Raw genomic sequence first — 21,567 nt, forward strand, 5'->3', positions numbered from 1 at the left:
TAATGTAGAACCAGTGGGAGCTCTGAGCTTGTTTTCCTGCAACTAGATGGTCCCATCTGGGGCTGATGGAAGACAGTGACAGACCATTAGGCATTGGATTCTCATAAGAAGCGTGCAACCGAGATCCCGTGCGTGCACAGTTCACAATAGGGTTTGTGCTCCTATGAGAATCTAACGCTGCTGCTGATCTGATGGGAGGCGGAGCTTAGGTGGGAATGCAAGTGATGGGGAGCAGCTGTAAATACAGATGAAGCTTTGCTTTTCTCACCTGCTGCTCACCTCCCTCTGTGCAGCCCGGTTCCTGCTGTACCATCCATGGTTAGAGGTTGAGGATCCCTGCTCTAGGGAATCTAGAGGCAAACGTACAAGCATGTCCCCCACAGCAGGATGATGCAGCAAGTTAACACTAAAGAACTGAATGAAGTTTCTTCTGAATGTGTGAGACCTATACTTCATTTTTCATAAAACAACAAAAGAAATTAGGCAAAAAAATGCTTTCTTATTTAATAATTTGGAGTTTATGCAAACAAAAAAATAAATAATGCAAATTTTAAAAATGCTAATAAAATTTGTATTTCTGAAAATTGATTCAAAAATATATATCATTGTTTGACAAAGAATAGTTGTAATAATAAACTATAGTTTTACTAAAATGATAAAATTCACTGGAGGATATAAAAAAGAGGCAGCAATATTACACAATCTTTAGTTAGGAAACTGAAAAAAAAATTAAATAAAAACTCAAACCACGAAATCCCTAGCTAATGTTGAATATGCAAACACCTAGTTCTATTTTTTAAATGCAGTTTTGTTTGTCTGTCTGTTTTGTTTTATATCGTGATTTAAGATGTCAATTCTTAAAGAAATTATTCTCTAAAACTTTAGAATTTCAAAATTCTCATTCATATTGATGCCATGAGGTTCTACCATGAAAGTGAATTTTGATCATCCTAGTGTTCACTTACTAATAAGTGTTTATATTATATGTGTGTGTGTATATATACACACACACACATATATATAAATGCAGTATGGTATGAGTTTTCTCTTAATGCCTTAACAAGTAGCCACAAACATTGTGGCTTAAAATAAATGTATCTCACAGTTCTGTAGTTTAGAAGGCTGACATGGGTGTCACTGGACTAAAACCAACATGTCAGTCTAGCTGCATTCCGTGTGGGAGGTTCTGGGGCAGAATCTACTTCCAGGCTCATTCGATTTCTTAGCAGGATTCAGTTCCATGCAGTTGTAGGACTGAAGTTACCACTTCCTTGCTGGCTTTTGGCCAGGCATCCTTAGCTTCTAGAGACTATGCGAATTACGGGCTATACTTCTCTGTGCCCCCACCTTCTGCCTCATCTTTCTTGTTTCCTAGCCCACATTTCTTTGACTTCATCTGGAAAGAGTCCTCTACTTTTAAAGGCTTGTTTATTAGATCAGGTGTATCTGGATAATCCAGATGATAATAGTCTTTCTATATTAAGGTCCATAACCTTAATTACATCTGTAAAGTCCCTTTGCCAAGTAACAATGTTACATATTCACAGGTTCTGGGGATTCCAGCATGGAAATCTTGGGGAGGGGGTATTTTCCTACGTACCACAAGGATATATTCCCAAATAGTTATTTGTTTGAATCTTTGGAGTATTCATAGAGTCTAAAAAGTTTTTAAATAAACTAGTAAAAAATTAAAAAAATACATAACATGTGTGCTGCATTTTCATAAGGAAATTTGTAAATCGTACTTATATTAGCTAACATTGTTTTATTTCTTAAATTACCATCAAATTATACATGTTTGGTAACTCCCTTTGAAGTAAATGAGCAACATTTATTCTCTATAAAACTTCCATTTTAACTAGGCACATTAGATATCATTAGTACAAATTCATTATAAATTGCATTCCAGATTTCATACAGGGTTTATTTACCCAGATCTTGTTATATATGAAAAGTTAACTAAGATAATATTAATATTAGTTTTAGTAAATGCCCTGCAGTTAACGAGAATCTACTTAATATGAGAAGCAATTCTTGCTTTCTTTTGTAATATTCACAATGGATGAATATCTAATCCATGTTTAGTTTATACTTATTAATCTAACCATTCTACATTTATTTTCATTCTAATGATATATGTAAATTCAAAAACATAATTTAAGGTAGATGGATTTTAAATTTCAAACTTTGGTACTTAATGTCATTAATTATGCTGAAAGGTACATGAATTCTCTATAATTACCTGGCTTATCACTATTTTAATGTAACATCCTCTTTTAAAAATGTAATTTTGGTTTTTTGGCATTAGTCTTTGATTCATATTTTATCCCAGCGCTGCAGTCTTGGATATCCCCTGCAGAGATGGATCTATTCCTAACAAGGTTTTTTTTGTTTTGTTTTGGAACTTGGTAATGATTATAATACTGATGGCAATTCCTGTCACTCTTATTAGGCTATAGCTTTTCAAGGCAGAGTGGTGCTCCCTGATCCTTCTTAAGCCCCTGTTTAAATGTAAATTAGAGGAGACCAATTTACATTACCTATTCCAGGCATCCATATGCAATACCAGATTGCAAAAGGAAATATTTGTAAGGAGATATCCCTATATTTATCTTATGACACTCATCACTATGACACTTTAGTGCTTGAGCAGCCAAACTAGAATAATTTCAATTATCTACCTAAGAAAAAAAATAATCCAAAACAGACAGACTTTTGTGTCTTTCAAAGCTGGATTGAGTAAAAGGGAGTGAATTTTAGTGCTTTTGGTCTAATTAGATAGCAGTTTGGTCCAAAGGATTATTTGCATCCTTTCCTGAACTCAAGAGATTAAATGCCCTTAACTGAATTTTGAAAGGCAGAAAGAGACCTTAGATGGTCTGACATCACTTTTTCTGGTTTAGAATTTAATTTTTAAAATGTTCCAGCTCTAGGTAAATGATGGTACAGTATCGTGGGCAGAAGGCAATTATGAGCAGCATTCAAGGACAAAGGAGAAAGAAAAGCAGCAAGACCCTTCTCCCAGACTGCAGAAGGCGAAAAGTCAGTGAAAATTTGGATTTCACCTTTGAAGACAAAGTACATTTTTCTAAATTTTCATCAAGTTTTCTACTTAACTTTAACTTTGGTGATTTGGTATCCTATTAATTTAGAACTTGACTGGAAATTTTTCTTATCAGCTGAAGTGCAGTTATTATCACCAAACGTCCATCACCTGAAAATAGGCCAGGAGAAGCCAGGAAAACAGAATATGCTCCTTGTTAGTATTTAGTGAATGGGTAAAGTCTCATTGATATCCCTTACACAAGATGTCACCTGAAATCCTTGGATTGAGCCTCATTGCTTTCTCATTTATAATCTATGGAACTTTAACTCTCTGGGCCTAACTGTTTTCAGTAGCAAAACTGGGTCCATATTACCCATTTCACAGATTTGTTTTAATGGCTAATGGAGATCATGCTCATGAAGTCTTTTGCTTCTGTTTATTATGTAAGGGTACAATGATGGAAGATGCTATTAATGCTATCATATTATTTAATTAGATGCTCATAACAAATCTGTGAAACAGGCAAGAAAGGCATTATTATTATCATTTCTTTTAAAGAAATTGAAACTCAGAATTAGTTAGAAGCTTTCTTGTACATGATGAAAGGTCCACAGTGATTTCCACCTCTCCAGGCTGCTTCTCAGCCATGCAGTTTCCCATCTAGATATGAAGGAAGCATAATTTAGAGTATCTTTTTTATTAAAGATATGGAGTCACCTATCATGTACATAACACACTGCTAAGTATGCCAGAGGAAACAGACAGCACAGTTGTTACCCACGCTTCCTGTTAATCAGACATGAGGCCTGTGATACTTGGTTCATGGCCCTTCTTGGCTCAGAAAGCATAACCATGGTGTTGAGGTCAGCATTAGTGCTGCTGATAACATATACGCTGTTACATACCAAGGACTTGGTGCTAAAACTGGCTTTATTCTTCATTCTTCTATTCAAAATAATCATTCCTCATTATCCATTATTTTTCCTTTTCTCTCCTCATTGAGTAGACTTTTATTGGTAGATAAGCAGTTAAGCCTGACCTCTCTAGTGGGTAAATGTATTATTTCCTTTATGTATTTATTTTAATGTCTCTGAAAAAGCAAAATGAATAGCCTTGAGAGTGAAAATACAGATGATTTTTTCTGCATCTATCTATTGAAATTAACTAGCATTAGGTCCTTAGTAACAATGTTAATAAGCCATTTAAATTTCTCTTCCTTGACATAGAAATTAAATAGCACTGGTTGAAGAAAACATACTTTTTTTTTCCCCAAATGTTGGATTGTAAAGGGGAAGGTGGATAGAGTAGGATTGGAAAGGCATGATACCTTTCCTCGCCCAATGTAAGGGTCGTGGCTGACACTTCTATAACAAAAGACAGGTTGACAAGAGAAAAGCATAGCAAACTTATTTAATCAAAATTTTATGTGACATAGGAGCCTTCAGCAATGAAGACTCAAAGACGTGAGGAAAACTATTTTTATGCTTAGTTTCAGTGAAGAATAGACAGCTATGTAGAAATGTGATTAGGCAACAGGGTATGATCTAATTGTAATAGACTGAGTGGGAAACCCAGAATAGCCTGCCCAGTTTCTTCTTGGCTGCTCTATGTAGCATTCCTGCCTCCTGGGTACAGGTAGGACCCCTCTGGAAGGAGGGTCTTATGACCTACTATCCGACAAGGTGGGTCACAGAATTTCTTTATGGCCAGCTCCTACACAGAAAAGTAGAGGAAGGTTAGAATAATAGTTTTAGGTTTTATAGCTTGCTTTGGAGAAGAAGAGTTCTAGTTTCTATGACCTGTCTTAGGGAATAGGAATTCTGCCTTTTGTGATGTGCTTTGGGTGAGATAAGGGCAGGAGATCACAGGGCAGGAGAAGGCCAGAGAGAGGTGGCTTCTGAGGCCTTCCAATCTCCTTTGGTTCAAAGTACTCAACATTCCAAAGCATTATACTTTGGGGTATAGTTTTCTGAGCCCCAACGGCAACTTTCTTATAAACTTTTTTTACAACACCAAACAGAGCCAGCATTATCTTTTGAGAGACACAAGGAGATGGCTGACGTTCCCTGCAACCTGAGTATGTTGTCTTTGATCATATAACATGCTGACAGATGACTGTTGGTTACAACGATGTAAACATATAGGAACTAAGCAGGTAGATTGAGTTAGATGTTGGTATGTTCGTGTTTTATGTATGAATGTGTGCCTGTGTGTGTTGTGGGAGTGAGATTAGGTGAATTGGAGTTGCTAGACATTGAGAGTGGAAGAAAGAATAAAAGATACAATGGCACACACAAACAGTCTAGATGCTCCAAAACCCTAAGCCCTGATTTTGATCAGAACATACAAAGACATACACACTTTGTATGTCTCCTACAGCTTATCATTCTCCCTTTATTCCATTAGCTCTGTTTTAAATCTGTTGGGTAACAAGACAACTCTAGGGAGCTATGTTTTTTCCCCTCCAGTTTCATTTCAATATGAAGTCTGTGTAACTAGAAAACTCTGTTTTGAGGCAAATAGCATGACCCACACCATTAGACTATTTCTGAATGATGGAGAACCAGGTTGGTTATAGCAAATTCCAATAAGCTTCTTTTCTGAGCTTGTTCCTTATAGCTCAGTCTTAAAGTGTTTATCTTGCCATTGGGAAGATGGACTAGTTGTCTTAGGTTTTATTTTGTTTAACTGAAATTATGCAGGCAAGAGACAGGAAATGGCCAGAATTGCCATTCACCATGTAAATGGGAACAAATAAAATCTTTCCAGATGCACTTCCACAAATTGTTGTTAAAAATCACAGAAGATTGCCCTTATTCTGAATTCCAGAAGTCTATCATATTTTAGAATCCAGAAAATATGATAGAGCATAATGAACTACTTTTCCAAGGTATCTCTATGGAATTTTAGGGTAAATTTTTCTCTTGTGATAAACTGGGATCATATATCCGGATTTTAGAATTGGAAGGTGTTTTATAAACCAGCTAATTTAACCACCTTTTAACAGAGATATTAACTGAATCATAGAGAGACCAAAGAGCTTGCCTTATTTTGCATAGGAAGTTAGTGAAAAGTTCTGAATAAGAACAAATTTAAATCTCCAGGAAATCTCACATGTTGGAAAAATCTAGGCATTTTGAGGAAAAAAACATGATGAAGAAACTGAAAATTATTGCTAAATGAACTATAGTGAAGATACTCTAATTTGATTCATCTAACAACAGGAACAATTAAACTACTCTTTTCAGACTAAGTGATATGTGGCTTACCGATAATCCAGTTCTTTCAGCTGTAGCTACCCAACATGCCTCTTTCTGGTGAATGTCACCTCACAGCTGAAGCAAGTTTATGGGGCACTGCAGTTCCCCGGGCGCTCTTTGTTCCGTGAGGAACCAGAGAACTTCAGTCTCAGGGACTGTGAATCCACCACCTTTCATCAGTCTGAAATGCATTTTAAATGAATGTCAGGCTGGCTGCAAAATTGATGTCGCCAGCTTCATAGTAACTCCAGCTGTTCCACAGTCCCGGGAGTACCTATCCCAATTACATATGATAAAACATAAGAAATGAGCAAAAACAATAATTTTATGCTAGCTGACTGAGATAAGAGACAAAAAAAGACAAAATTATAAAACTGCAGAATCGAAAACAATACTCCTAGCCAAAGCCAATATAGGGGGAAAAAAAACACAAAAAAACAAAAAAAAAAAACCTCCTGGGCATATTATCATGGATGTAAAGAAAATATATATGGATAGAAGCTTTATGTTGCTATATATACCAAAGTAAAACTATTAAATTTTGGTGTCTTCTCTGGAGAATGTTGAAAATCTTTCTTTTTCTTTTGTCTGGCATTTCTGAAGCTATTTTTCTCACATCTGACTTTGGTTAGCCAGTATTTCAAACATTATTATACTGAAAACGTTATTATATTGAAAACTCAAGTAAAATGATTTTGCCTGTAGGTCTCAGATTCCACTCAGAATTCTTTAATTATTAGTAAAGAAGGTTTGATTTTTGCCATATTGAAACCAGTCTCCTTAATACTTAAAGGATGCAAATATTTTTGGTTTTAATTTCGTGTCACTAATGTAGTCATCAGAGTTTGTACATTTTGTTATTCACTATTTCCCCGATTGGTGATTACCTGACCAGTAGTGGAAAAGTCCTCCATGAGGTAGCGCTTAACACTATTTGCCTGCATGGACAATTTGGCTGAATGTGTTTTTGCTACACTGACAAATCTGAACACAAAGTGATGGCTTGATAATGTCCATTGCTTAATTGGCATCACTTGGAAAGTTGTAGAGAATTTTGGTATGCTGGATGATGCTTTAACATTGTTCAAAGTAGAGGGGAAGACCAGGTGTGGTGGCTCACACCTGTAATCTCAGCCCTTTGGGAGGCTGAGGCGGGTGGATCACCTGAGATCAGGAGTTCAAGACCTGCCTGGCCAACATGGTAAAACCCCATTTCTACAAAAATAGAAAAATTAGCCCTGTGTGGTGGTGGATGTCTATAATCCCAGCTACTTGGGAGGCTGAGGCAGGAGAATCTTTTGAACCAGGGAGACAGAGGTTGCAGTGAGCCAAGATCACACCACTGTACTCCAGCCTGGACAACAAAGTGAGACTCTGTATCAAACAAACAAACTGAGGGGAAAATAAGGTGTTTCTTGTAACCAGACATAAGGGAAAGCAATGAGTAAAAAACTAAGAACAAATAAAAATGTGACTATCTGAAAAATAAAGTGTAAGCCAATTTTTCTATCTCTGTCAGTTGCTTGGGAGAATTAGGGTGGAGGAGTGGAAAACAGGATTTATTTTTAATATATTGAGAAGCAACAAAGAGCAATGGTTAAACACTCAGATTGTGGAGCCAGAATTTCCGGGCTTGAATCTTATCTTTGACACTTTTCGCTGTGTCAACAATAGCAAACTGCTTAATCTAAGCTAAGTCTCAGTTACTCAGATCTAAAATGGGGCTAATAATAGCATCTACCTCATAGACCCATTGGGAAGACTGCATGAGATAAACCGTGTCTTGATCCCAGTCCAGGGCATGACCCTCTGTAAATGTTAGCTGTTATTATTATTAAATCTCAAGAGCGTGTTGTGGTTATATATGGGAGAGCTCTAAGGAAAACTGTAAAGCCCGACCAAGAGAATATAAAATTAGTTTTGTAGATAAAAGGGATTTGATAAGACAAATAAATGCTGCAATGGCTACAATGCAAACTTGCTGGAAATAGCTTTAAGAATGTGGGACGTAACAACCAATTTTAAGTTGGAAGAAAAGTAAGGTTATTATTTTTTAGGTCCAAGTAGAATTGCCTAATCGATTCCATACATGGTGTAAGACTATATGCCTGGCGTCCTTTCCCCACCTCCATTGTAGGGGGAAGGGTGGGAGATCTAGTAGAAGGTGACTTGGCATACTAAGCAGCACAATCTGTCTATTCATTCTCTCAGGAGATCCTGGTGAGACAAGAAGCTGCAGACATTGCTGGAAAGGGGATGCGAGTTTCCATCCAGTCTTCGTAGGCCAGAAAATCTTGAGGCCAGAGCAATGATTCATCACTAGACTATGCTCGCCCGAAAGGGAAGCCTGTGCTTTGGTAGTTAAACTGTTTGGTAGAGACTAAGTGGTAATATACAGGTGCACTTATAGTGGGGTCGAGGGGGCAGGTTCCCCTATGGGTTGCAGTTTCCATATCATTAAAATTGTTATAATCAAAACTTTCTCACTGCTGAGTTATAAAATTAAAAGCTATCACTTGTTTAAAAAACTACCTAGTCCAAAGTTTGGTAGGTAGTAGTCATAACTACAATTGCTAATTCCTTTCCCTTCACTTATTTTTTCAGTATTTTTTTCCACTATTCTTTTAGATACGTTCTTGCTTATAAATCCAACTGTGACATTTTATTGAGAGAAAGATGACTTCTCATTCATTTTTCTTGCCTACATAGTTCAGTTGATAACCTATTGCTTTTCCCTTGGCATTGTACATTTCCTTTGTCTACTTTCTTGGTCCTGTGATGAATTGTCCTTTTCAGCTCCCTTCTGTGCTCAATATCTTCTATTTGCTCCTTCAGGTCCATTTACTACCTTCTCTACTCTGCTCTGCTTTAAGGACTCTATCAGTGGCTCCATGCTTTCTGGCTTCTGGATGGGTTTGACTAATGCAGAAAGGCAAAACACTGAATATGAGGAATGTATTTCATCAGCTCCCCTCCTATAGGGTCACCTTGGTCTGGCTGCGTTGGCAAGGTGGTCTTCTCTGTCTCCTTATTAGGGTTAACAACCCGGCTCCACTTCCCATCAGACCTAGTGCTGGCTTCTCACTGTTACTAACCCAAGACCTTAATAAGAGCTGCCTTTTAAACCCTCCTCTAATTACGCAATTTAAACCATGCTATCTCTTTCCAGCTAAAATCCTGAGACAGCATACTGCCTTTACGTTTGGATTCAACCATTCTTGAATGTCATTTTTCTATATTTAAATAAGCATGTATCTTACATTCAGAAAGCTTCAAATTGATAAGAAAAATCAAATAACATTTAAACATATCTCAATATACATTGCTCTGGTTTCAAGGTTTCACTGATCCAATTATTAGGTGCCCCAGTGGATGAGTTTCTAATCTGTACGTACATTTTTTCATGTTAGTATAAAAGCTAGAACCTGGCTAATGATATAATATATGTTGTAAAATTTTATGTAAGATTACTTCCTTTCATGATTTCTTGTTTAGAAAATAGTGACTGATTGTCAATTAACTTTATAAATAAGATGCTTCCAGGTATAAATCGCTGGGATAGAATAATGGTGAGGTTTTATGTTCTGTGTATATATATTTAAATATACAGTAAACTTATATCACTAACCCAGACACTAGATAAAACGATAGGTTATTTTAGTACGTTGTAAATGAAATAGCTACTATTGAAAATTTTTATTACTTAAAATTCTAAAGATTTGAAATTAAGAGCTGAGTAGAAATGTATTCAATCATATAAAACATACAAAGAAAGGACGTTTATTAGAAATTAAATGTCCTTTTTAGAACTAAAAACATTTGACCCAGTAATCCCATTATTCGATATATACCAAGAGGAAAATAAGTCATTCTACCAAAAAGACATATGCACACATATGTTCACTGCTGCACTATTCACAATAGCAAAGACGTGGAATCCACCTAGGTGCCCATCAATGATGAACTGGATAAAGAAAATGTGGTATATATACACAATGGAATACTATGCAGCCATAAAAAAGAATGAAATAATGTCCTCTGCAGCAATATAGATGCAGCTGGAGACCATAATCATAAGCGAATCAGTGCAAGAACAGAAAACCAAATATCACATATTCTTAATTATAAGTGAAGGCATGAGTTGAACAACTACCTATTGGGTACTCACTACCTGGGTGACAGAATCCATACTCCAAACCTCAGCATCACACAATATATCCATGTAACAAACCTACACAGGTACCCCTGTATCTAAAATAAAAGTTGACATTTAAAAAAAGAAATGAAATATCTTTTAGGCCGGGTGCGGTGGTTCATGCCTGTAATCCCAGCACTTTGGGAGGCCAAAGCAGGTGGATCATCTGAGGTCAGGAGTTCGAGACCACCCTGGCCAACATGATGAAACTCTGTCTTTACTAAAAATACAAAAAGTAGCCCGGCCTGGTGGTGCGTGCCTGTAATCCCTGCTACTAGGGAGTGCCGAGGCAGGAGAATTGCTTGAACCTGGGAGGCGGAGGTTGCAGTGAGCTGAGATCATGCCACTGCACTCTAGCCCGGGTGACAGAGCGAGACCCCGTCTCAAAACAAACAAACAAAACAAAACAAACCAAACCAAACACAACAAAAAGGAAGACGTGAAATATCTTTTAAAGATTAAATCTGTTTTTCACATTTGAGAAAAATCAAATGGACTTTAGCAAATACTTTACAAGCATGGCATAAGAAAATGTAAGTGACATAATGGTCAATTATGAGACTGACTTAATATTTTCTCTTATTTTTGGGTGCTCTGTTAAAATTCAGAGTTCTGTGTTACACTACAGCACATATTTTAGGAGTACTATTAGATGTGTGCTATAGTTGCTAATTAGTATTGGTAGTTCCTCAGTTTGTAGCCAATAGGGTACTAGATATTGGATCAGAAAAATATCTGACATGCCTTGATATGTGCACTCAAAAATCAAAAACTAAATATTTTTCTATGTTTCTAGAGAATTTTTAAAAAGATTACTTTGGTTTGTAAGTATTCTCTGGGAAACATAAATGTGAAAACCGAATTTAACTTTCTGGTGCACAAAGAACTGTCTATTTCTGCTTGTATGATGCCAAATAACATCATTATAAAAAACTTTCTGTGAAAATTCCAGTTTGTCCAAATGCTATTTTATTCCAAGTATAGTACCGTAAATGTAACGATAGTTGTGTTAATTATATGTTACATTTATGTAACATATATAATACATGATGTATTACAAATATGTATGTGTATGTGTGAATGTGTATATATGTACACACATATATATTCTATTTATTGATTTACTCAGGGAATATTTGTTGAGAGACATGGTCTCTGTCCTCATGGACATTACATGCAATTATGCATTTGTTATATATTTGAATAATTTTCTCCAGAAAGAACACTAGAATTTAGGACTATTTAGAAACATAAATAGGAAAATGAATGAAATATTGTTAATCGAGGCATTTTGAAAACAGTGGATTTTCTCTTAGTTTAGAAAATAACTAATCTCACATAAATCCAAATATTAGATCTCAAGATACCTTTTTCTCATTCCTACTTTTAATGTTAAATAAAAGTTAAACTGGGCCCGGCACGGTGGCTCATGCCTGTAATCCTTTGGAAGGAAGGACTTTGGGAGGCCGAGGCAGGTGGATCACCTGAGGTCAGGAGTTCAAGACCAACATGGAGAAACCCTGTCTCTACTAAAAATATAAAATTAGCCAGGTGTGGTGGCACACGCTTGTAATCCCAGTTACTTGGAAGGCTGAGGCAGGAGAATCACTTGAATCTCCGAGGTGGAGGTTGCGGTGAGCCGAGATCACACCAGTGCACTCTAGCCTGGGTAACAAGAGAGAAACTCCATCTCCAAAAATAAATAAATAAATAAATAAATAAATAAATAAATTAAATTAAATAAAAGTTAAACTTTCTCTGATCCTCATTTTGTAATTTTAGGGATATATTTTAACAATACTGTTAAGTTATTATAATCTACAAATTATTGCATTTGATCTTAATTTGGATATCATTCAATAATATCTTAGAGGCACTTAGTTTTCATACTCACTTGCATTTTTGCTAGGAATTATAGTCTTTCTATGTTGCCAGAAAAATGGTTTCATTTTCTAAACGCCATGATCTGATCTCTAGTTTTATATATTATGCACAATTCGCAAATTTTAAAAAAATGAATAAATAATACATTGTCTATGGTGTATATTTAGGAGTTGCTCATGTAGGACCCAAGCAAGGGTATGCATAATGACAAGTTGGCAGAGGGCAATTCGGGGACCCTAGTGACCTCCCAAGATAGCTTCAGAGATTTTATTACTTTTACAACCATTGTAAAAACAAATAAGAAAACAATAATGGATAATCTGATAATAAAAATAAAGATAATAAATTATTAATGGCACAATAAAATGAGAATATTGTAGAAAAATGTAATAGGACTAGATACGATATAGCCCATAACCATACATTTAAAAAGGCATTAAATTGCAAGTGTTCCCAGCATGGTCACCCAAGTTGAATATCATGAAATAGATAATGGTTCACTTGATACTTCCTAAAGTTTAGAGAGCAGCAGGGGTAGAAAAATTCATTTGTCATTTGAGCTCTTATGAATGACTAAGAGAAATATGTTCTCATCCACATTTACCAGGCAACTGCAGGAAGAGTGGGAGGCACGTGGTGGAGGCCTGTGACATCCAATGCAAGAACCAAAAGATGTACAGCTGTTGATGAAGGAAGGGAATGCTGTTTAGTGTGGGTGGAGAAACAGTATCTTCGGAAAGGAAAGCTGGATCCTGGCAGGAAGGAAATTCAGATCATATGATTTTGAAATTACTGATCCTGAAAATAGTATAGAAGTAGGTTTGAGTCTTCATAGAGTTTGTGTTCTTCTATAATCAACCCAACAATGGTTCTTCCTATCCCTCATAGATATGTTTGCAAAACTACAGTGCCACAAGGAGACACCTTTGGTTATCAAACGTGGCTCTGCATAACCATGCACAAGTAAGGAAGCACAGACCTGCCCTAAATAATTTTGCTTCATTAACCTGCAGGATTACTTTGAAGTGCTTTAAGTGGAAAAAAAGTTACAGGATATAATTGCTGAAAACTTTAACAGAATTTTCATAAAGCCTTTAAAAGATTAATACATAAAAGATCAGAGAGGACTACTGGGGATTAAAAACTGTTTATAGAAGAAAACACAAAGAATAAGCATCTATGGGCCATTTTCTGTATGATGAAGGGTAAATGGATACCCAAAGGACTAAACTCTGAGTAGACAGCTTTGGTATATTTATGACCTGTGATGGAAAGGATTGCAAACTCTGCTAGTGATACAAGGTTATTTAGAGTGAAGATGAATAAAAACTCAGAACCTAATTTCAGATTTAAAGAATATTTTTCAAATTCTTAACATACGTAAAGAGCTTTAAAACCCTTGACATGAGAGTGCATATAAGTAAGAATAATTTCATTGCTTGCTCCATTCAGTAGTTATTATATTCAATCTCAAGTAGGCCAGCATTTTAGCCACCAGTCAAGAGATTTCTATAAAGTTTGCGAGGTGCAGAAATCCTTGGCATGTATTTTATTGGGTGCTTTAAATGTACTATATAAAGCATTAGTGTGGAGAAATTATAAAAATTATAACACTCTAACCATTTCATTTTTAAAATGAGTTATCTGTATATTAAGTGCTGATGGTGTAAGTTAAAAGCACATAGGGAGAGCTTAAATACATGAGTGGGGCACAAAATGCATGCTCATTTTCCATTTTTCTCTGGCCACTTTCAGGTATAATACATATCATTTAACTGCCTAATCCATTAACAAGGATGGTTTCTCACCTGCATGTGCCTAAATGGAAGTCTAGAAATATCCCGGTTCAAGACTGCAGCGGGTTGTTATCTTGCCTTTTTCCTTTAGTTTATAATTTATTGCTGAAATGAAGCCATACTGTGTCTAGTGTAACTGTACACTTTATTTGAGGGTGTAGAATTAGTATATCTTGATGAAAAAAAGGTTTTTCTGATTATGTACTTTGTGACATAGGTGAATATATCCAGAAAACTTATAAGACGAAAACTGCACAAGTTACTGGGTGTCTGAAGATGTCAGGAGGCAACATGGAATTTTTAATGTGCTGGAATGTAAAAGAACCACTTGCTGAGAGTAAGTAAGCCCTGTAATATCCACCCCATGCCAGAGCTAACTTCTGAGAGTAAAGTACTTGTGTTCATGAGAAGCATAACATGGGTGAAAATTAACTAAAACCATGGAATCTTCATATGAAATAGTGTTACCATGAGCAAATGATGAAAGAATTCTCTAATGTGTAACCACTAGGACAGTTCTGCCAGCAGTTATGGAAGAGAAACTGAAGAAATCATGTGACACTCTTTGAGAACATAAATAAATTATAAAAAAAGAAAAAAAAAGAAGTAAGCTAGGAGAACAAAGAGCTGGGGACCAGTACTTTTTAAGATTTAAGTTTAGGAGCTAAGCCTTGTCAGTTTTTATTGGTTAATAAGATTGAGGAAATAGGTGGCAAGTACAGATGGTAAAGAGACTATATTCTAGGTACAACCCTAAGAGCCTTCAAAGTGTATATCTTTTTTATGATTCTTTCCTAGAATGTTCTTTTTTCTTACTTGACAGTCTCTCAGAGGATTTAGTCCACTCTTCCAACTTTAATTTCCACCTACATCCTGATGACATCTAAATAAGTATTTCCAGCCCCAATATCTCCCAGAAGTTCTAGATGTGAATTTCCAAATGTCTACTGGACATGTGCCTCCAGATGCTTTACAGGCATCTCAAACTCAACCTCTTTGTTGCTTCCTGGTCCTTCTGTTTTGGAGCTCCCTGTGTTCATTATCTTCCATCAGAAAAACTTTCCGATTATATTTCCCAAATATTTTACTAAGCCCACTTCCTTTCTTTCTTTTTCTGACAATATTGCTCTAGGTGGGATCTTTATCATTTATTTTCCAGATAATGCCATAGTTTCCACTTAACTGCATTGAGGCTGTCCTCTTCTCTAATCTGTATTCCACATAACTCTCAGTAATAGTTCTTAAATTGATACATACATGTCCCCACCTATTCTCCTCAAAATCTTTACATTGTTTCCAAGTTTCTAAACAAGTGGTTCAAACTCCTTATCTTGTACCATATCCACCAAAAACACTGGATTCAGTGGTTATTCCCTGAGGAAGACATGATTTTATGCCTCCTTTTTTTTACTCAAGAAATTCCCTGTTTACGATTATCTTCTGTCCAATTTCTTCTCATGGAACTTATACAACTTCTGGTTATGCTTTAATTCCCCAATCAAATACCACATCTTCTGTCCGACTTTTCTGACTCTTTTGTGCAATTACTATTATTATTTGAGATGGAGTCTCGCTCTATCAGCCAGGCTGGAGTGCAATGGCACAATCTTGGTTCACTGCAACCTCCACCTCCCCGGTGCAAGCTATTCTCCTGCCTCAGTCTCCCGAGTAGCTGGGATTCCAGGTGCCCACCATGCCCGACTAATTTTTGCATTTTTAGTAGAGAGAGTGTTTCAACATGTTGGCCAGGCTGGTCTCGAACTCCTGACCTGAGGTGATCTGCCCACCTCAGCCTCCCAAAGTGCTAGGATTATAGGTGTAAGCCACCGTGCCTGGCCGCTTTTGGTGCAATTATTTATTCTTCCGGGCTTACTTAATTTACTACTACCTATATTAAAACATGAACCAAATTGTATTAAAAGTCTTTTTAAATGGTTTGGTTCTGTGTATGGTTTTATCTGTTTCATTATTTCTTTTTAATTTATTCTTTAATTCCACTCTTTTCCTTTTGTGAGGCTACAAGATACTTGTAGATGAGACCTTGGTATAACTAGTGCCATGTATAGGATTCAACACATAGTAGGGTCTCAGTAAGTGTTTAATGAGTGAACTAGATAATCTTATAATGACAGAAAGATGTGAAAATAAGCGCCTGAGAGATTTAAGTAGCTGCTGTGGACTATGGGAAAAGTCATTGAATAAGAAGTAGAATGATTTTTTAATAATATTGAAGGTTTAGCTGAGACTGGAAGCCATATATTTATTAAGGGTCTGGTCAGCAGGTGCATTGCTGTAGGCAAGGCAGTGCAACGAAGAAGAGAAGAAAATTTAAGCTCCTCATGACAACAATATGGATCAAATAATTGTCCCAGAGGTCTCAGACAGTAGTTGATAAATGAAGCAACATTGAACCATGATCAAGGTGAGCCTGAGACCGTGAGTGTTGGTCCTGAGACCAGGAACCTCAGGACCAGAACATGATCCTGAGACTAGGAACACAGGTAATGTTCTAGGATAATAATCACATAATTTCCAAGTTTCTCGTAAAACAAATGGGGATGTTAGTATTATAAAACTGGTGGAAGAAATACCAGAGAAAAACTCACTTTGGGTTTGGATTTCTGACTATTGAACTGAGCAAATTCATAGGTGGTCAGGAGCAGCATGGAAATTATAATTCAAAGGGAAAGAATGAGCTACAGGATCCAACTGGAAGTAAATGTTACTACTTTCTGGCCTTGTTATTTTTCCTCTGCTGGATCTTTGCAATTGGCATGAAATTTTTTTCATAAAAATACCTAACTTTTCTTTACCTACTTAACTGTCCATCTACTATTCCATTTCTTTCTTTATCTTTATAACAAAACTCCTTGAAAAAATTTTACTCATTTTCTCTACTTCCTCTTTTCCATTGTCCCTTGATCCCAAGATTTTGCTCCTATGACTCCATTGAAACTCATCTTTCGACTTCACCAAAGATCTCTAAGTTACTACATTTAACTCATAATTCTTGGTCCTCCTCTTAACTGGCTTATTGGCATCATGATGAAATTGATCACTCCCTCTTCCTTAAAATGATTATTTTTCACTTGACTTCTAGGACTCCACATTCCTTTGTTTTCCTTCAATTTAATTGGCTGCTTCTTCCCAGTTTTCTATGTTGGTTATTGGAACAGGCCTTAGATATGTTTTTTCTTTCTCTTTCTCCCTCTCTCATTACACTATGCTCACTTCCTAGTTTACCTTATCTACTCTTGTGGCTGTAATTAGTATTTATCATGGATAATTCCCAAGTGTATGTTTTCAGATTGAGTATCTCTTTTGACTGTAGACTCAATTGTGCACTTTACATTTCAACTCGGACGGGCAATTGACATCTCACACCTAATATATCCAAAACCACATGTCTAATATATCTTTTCACCTTGCTCTTCCTGCAATAGTTTTCATGTCAGTTAATGGTAATTCTGTTCTTCTAGTTGCTTAGGTTAAAGTTGTTGAATAATCTTTGACCTACTTCTTCTTCTCACAACCCACATTTAATCTTACCGCAAAACCTATTGGCTGTACTTACCAAAAATATCTCAAGCATGACAACTTTTACCATCCCTCCACTCTCTTTTCTGGCCAAAGCTCCCAACGTCTTCCATCTAACACATTGCAATGGCCTTATAAATGGTTTCTTGGCTTATTTTGAACTATATTCAGTATAGCAGCTGAGTGAGCCTGTACAAATGACAATCAAAAGGCCTAATATCCTGTGCCCCAAACCGCCCAATAGCACTTTTTCTATCCCTCCAGTTCCCCTTCTGGTTTTGTCTAACATGACTCTTGCCCTCACTGTGCCTCTTGGCCTCAGTCTGGCCTCATTAGGGTTCTTCAAACATACCAGGTAAACTCTTGCCTCAGTGCTTTGGTACTTACAGTTTCCTTTGCCTAGAATGTTCTTCTTTAAGAAACCCAAATAATTCACTGTCTGACTTCTTCAACTTCACCTTCCCAGTGAGGCATCCCCTGGCTACCTGTATTAGTCAGTTCTCACACCACTAATGAAGACATACCCAAGACTGGGTAACTTATAAAGGAAAGGTTTAATAGACTCACAGTTTCACATGGCTAGGGAGCTTCACAATCATGGCTGAGACAAAAAAAAAAAAAAAAAAAAAAAGTCATGTCTTACATGGTGGCAGGCAAGATAGTGTGTGCAGGGGAACTCCCCTTTATAAAACCCTCAGATCTCATGAAACTTATTTGCTATCACGAGAACAACATAGGAAATACTCGCCTCCATGATTCAATTACCTCCCACCGGGTCCCTCCCATGACACCTGAGAATTATGGGAGCTACAATTCAAGATGAGATTTGGGTGGGGACACAGCCAAACCATCTCACTACTTGATCTAAAATTCTAAAACTTCCCATTTCTCCTTCTCCCTCTTCCATTTTTTCCCCTTAGCTCATTTCTATTTAACAAGACTTAGCATTTTCTAAGAGCAAGTCACTGTCCTAAATGCTGATGAAATATTAACTTTTTAAATAACAAAAACAATGCTTTGAACTCAACATCATTAGTCCCATTTTACAGATGAGAAAAATGAAACCCAGAGAGGTTAAGTGACTTGCCCAATGTCAAGATGGATTCAGGCTCTGTAGGTTGTGCTTTTAACTAACACGTTAGGCAGCCTCTCACCATGCAAACATTTCATACATGTTACTTTTTAAATTTTTGGATTTTCCGTCTCCTCGACTAGAATGTAAGCTCTATGAAGGCAGGATTTGTGCCAGTTTTGTTCCGTTCCATTGCACCAGCACCTAGAATAATGTCTGGCACATATTAAATATTCAATAAATATCAGTTGCATGACTGAATGAATGAGTGACTGAATATACAGTTTCTGTCTTTATGAGACTAATCATATTTAATTAAGGAGACATAAAGTCCATGAAGTATTTAGCTCAAAGTCAAGTACTAAATTGCAGGTTACTGTGTGCACAGGGACTGACCACTATATGGGCAATTTGTTGTTGTTGCATATGATAAATTGGTTTAGGAAAGGATTGGTTGGATTCTGACTATAATGTGAATTTTGAGAAGGAAGAGGAAGCTTCCTGTGGGCAGCAGACACTTCATTCATCTCTTGATATTTGGTACTGAATCTCTCCTTTCTCTTTACAGCAAGCTCCTTGAAAGAATAGTCCATGCTGCCTCCATGTTCTTGCCTCTCACTCTTTCTTCAGTGCTTTGCAATAGGGCTTCCATATGCATAATTCAAAGGAAATTGCCACAACAAAGGCCAGTGGTATTTTTAACCATCAATTGCAGTGGCACTCTGAATTTCTCATTTTAATTAACTTGCCTGTGGTATTTGACCAGATCATTGTTTCTTCAGTTTTGAAACTCATCTGATTTTCGTCTAATTCACTGACAATTTATTTGAGTCTTTTGTGAGTTCTTTCTACAGGTAGCTATTCTTCTCCTTTTACTAGTTCACTGTAGGTAATTTCTTCTCCCAATATTTCAATTAAAATTTATATGATTTTGACATTCATACTCAAAGTGTTCCAAATTTGCTTTATTTATCTTTGCTTCAGAAAAATCTCTCCTAATGTACTCTAAGTTTTGGGCACTGGACCATCCTCCAAGCTAGAGATACATATAGTAGTTACTTTAGAGTCTTCTCTCTCCTGCCTCATATATCTATATATGGTCAGTAATTAGGCCCTGTTGATTTATTGTCTCAACTATATCTTGTTTTGGTACATACCTCTTTGTTCTTTAGTATAGGCTTTTAGAATCTTTTCTCTGTACTCTTACTGTAGTTTCCTACTTTGCTTCTCTTCTACCACTACAACCTGTCCAGTTCAACTTTCTTGTCACTACCAGCTTTAATTTTCTAACCTCAAGTTAGAGCATATTATTCCATTAGTTAAAGAAATTATTGATTCCTCATGTACTTTAGGTTAACGAGTTTTTGATAAATGGCTTGTTCATGATCTGGCCCCCCACATACCTCCACAGGCTTATTTAACATTGAATCTGATATTTAATTGCACAGAACCACCAACAATTCCTTAAATAGAGTATATATTTTACATATCTCTGCATCTTTAATCTATACTTATAAAGCTGTTCACATTTTTGGTCTCAGATGAATTCAATCAAGCACAGGGTTCTAATTTCCCCAGACAATTGTTTTGAGTCTTTCCTTTCTGCCTTTTGTATCTTGTACCTACCATTTCTACAAGAGAGGTCATTTTCATGAATGTTTGTCAGTTTTATTATAGGTACACAGACAATAAAGACCACGTACCCTCACAGTGCATGGGGTACTACATTAAATGAATAAACACCAAAGACTATGCATCTATTTTACTGGTAAAACTGTGGAGGGTATCTGTATATGAAAGTATGAGGAAGTAGTCTTAGAGACACAGTGTAAGGGCTGCTTTCAGAAGTCCTTGAAATCACATAATTTTTTAAAACCATAAGTATTCATGTTAGGTAGACATGATATTTTGAAGATGATATGGCAGTGGAGTGTATAATGAAATTGAGAGAATATAAAGTTTGATGTCCCAGTAGAAAAACATTAAAATTATAAAACTGCAGATTGATGACAAATAAAAAAATTAAAATGCTATAAAAATTGAAGAATGAAAGGATGGGAATTGTCATCAGGATGAAAAAGAAAAAGCAGGTAAACATTACTGTGAGTTTTTAGCTTGAGATATTAGAGAATTAGTGGAATTAGTAAGATGCCAAAGATTTTTAGATATGGAAAGTCATTCTGGAAAAGAGAGAGAAAATATGGACAATAATAGGAAGAGGCTAAGAAAACTGGAAAAAAAGAGTGAGGAGGAGGGAGTGTGAGAAAAGAGTGTTTGACTGACAGGAAGGGTGAGAAAGGGGATGCATAAATGCAGTGCTGTAAGCTCACGTGTTGTATAGGACATAGGGCGGAAATTACAAGACTAGATTTCTGGCGTAGTACTTTACCGTAACTATCCGGATGGCCTTCAGCACTCATTTAATCACTCTGATGCTGACTCTGATGCTAATTATGAGGCTTGGATTTTATGAAGCTTACACATGTGTTATTAAGTCAGTTTTGAACTTGTTGGGTTGGAGGAAAACATGGGAAAGTCATGCATGGATATTCTGTAGCGTTAGTGAATGCAAGGTTTGCTCAAGTATAAGTCAGAGCTGGAGATGGAGAGTTGAGAGCCATGGTGGAGACTGTGATGTGTTCTCTGAAATCTATTTCCATTTCCTCCTTGGTATATCTTGACCTCATACTTCAGTATCCCTTCCAGTTAAGTGTAATCGTATCACTGAGTTATGGCCAATGTAACGTAGGATCAAAGTGATGGCTGCAACTTTCAGA

At 36.5% G+C, this 21,567-nt stretch overlaps 1 long non-coding RNA gene across 1 annotated transcript in view; it reads left to right on the top strand.

The window, feature by feature from the left end:
• The first annotated feature begins 12,254 nt into the window (after positions 1-12,254).
• LOC103886308 overlaps positions 12,255-21,567 on the top strand; it is a 28,870-nt gene continuing 19,557 nt past the window's right edge. Inside the window, exons 1-2 of the long non-coding RNA XR_649818.4 lie at positions 12,255-13,200; positions 14,399-14,518. This is a non-coding gene — a long non-coding RNA (uncharacterized LOC103886308). The remainder of the gene's footprint in view (positions 13,201-14,398; positions 14,519-21,567) is intronic.

This window comes from Papio anubis, chromosome 1 (assembly GCF_008728515.1).
Source record: "Papio anubis isolate 15944 chromosome 1, Panubis1.0, whole genome shotgun sequence".
NCBI classification, from domain to species: domain Eukaryota; kingdom Metazoa; phylum Chordata; class Mammalia; order Primates; family Cercopithecidae; genus Papio; species Papio anubis.